The sequence below is a fragment of the Macrobrachium nipponense genome, chromosome 20, assembly GCF_015104395.2.
Source record: "Macrobrachium nipponense isolate FS-2020 chromosome 20, ASM1510439v2, whole genome shotgun sequence".
In the NCBI taxonomy this organism is placed as follows: domain Eukaryota; kingdom Metazoa; phylum Arthropoda; class Malacostraca; order Decapoda; family Palaemonidae; genus Macrobrachium; species Macrobrachium nipponense.
In genome coordinates this window covers 58,239,104-58,240,657 of record NC_061089.1, presented here as the reverse complement: position 1 = coordinate 58,240,657, position 1,554 = coordinate 58,239,104, and positions in this window count along the sequence as shown.

The following is a 1,554-nucleotide window of genomic DNA, read 5'->3' as shown; positions in this document are numbered from 1 at the left end:
ATTTACAGTTGAAAATGTTATGGTATAAACCAAGTCCCAATTTCATTTTCTTACATTCTATACTTTTCATGTTCATTTTCTTACAGTCTGTGCTTTTCATGTTCATTTTCTTACTTTCTATGCTTTTCAAGTTCATTTTCTTACATTCTATGATTTTCCTGTTCATTTTCTTACTTTCTATGCTTTTCATGTTCATTTTCTTACATTCTATGCTTTTCATGTTCATTTTCTTACATTCTATGCTTTTCATGTTCATTTTCTTATTTCTATGCTTTTCATGTTCATTTTCTTACATTCTATGCTTTTCATGTTCATGTTCTTACTTTCTATGCTTTTCATGTTCATTTTCTTATTTCTATGCTTTTCATGTTCATTTTCTTACATTCTATGCTTTTCATGTTCATGTTCTTACTTTCTATGCTTTTCATGTTCATTTTCTTACATTCTATGCTTTTCATGTTCATTTTCTTATTTCTATGCTTTTCATGTTCATTTTCTTACTTTCTATGCTTTACATGTTTTAGTATAAGTATTTTTGTTATGTCCATCATTTGCTTCTCATTTGTCTCATTATTGTGAATTATGTTATTATTACTCTGCAACAACACCGCAAGCCACCCGCAACACACCGCTACACGGAGTAACAAAGCCGCAAGAGCGCGTGCCCTGGCATAGCAAGGACGACCATAAAACCGCACCAACGCCGCAACACTCCGCTAGACACCAAACAACACGCTGTAACATGCCCGTAACACACCGCATGGGTCCGCGCCACGCCGCCCAATAATGGTCATTTTTTCTCCCCACCGCGTCAATTTTCATGCGGTTTCTTACGGTCCCACGCCGTAACAGCCCGCAATACAAAAGTGCGTGGGTGTAAACCTACCTTAAGACCTTCCTAAACAACTACCTCTAAGGGAAAAAGGCGAATGTTATACACACAAACACACACACACGCACACACACACACACACATATATATATATATGTATATATATATTATAATATATAATGATATATATATATATATATATATATATATATATATATATATATTTCTGTATGTATTATAATTGATTGACTGATTGCTTGCTCGTGAACTTGCGTTTTTGCATGCGGTAAATAATTGTACCTCGATATATGTTTATGCTGTACATGCGCAGACAAGGCCAAGTCGTTAATCCTCCCGCTTCTGCAACAATACGCGACAATCGCTACCAAAATCACCGACAGCAACATCAGTTATAAACATCATTATACAACAATCAAAAGTTCTCGTTGGTAACAATCGGCTTTTGATAGCGGATCCACCACGTCCGCCTCAAACATCTGCGCCTTCGTCGTATTATCTAGTGCTGGGATCTCCTTCTAGTGCTGGGATCTCTGTAAGAGAGAGAGAGAGAGAGAGGAGAGAGAGAGAGAGAGAGAGAGAGAGAGAGAGAGAGTCTTTAATTGGCTATATAGGCTATGAGGTAAATGGCGCTCCCCGTCCATAATCATATTTATAAAAGCTTTAAATTTCGATGCTCTAGAAAATGATATGATTTAGGAATA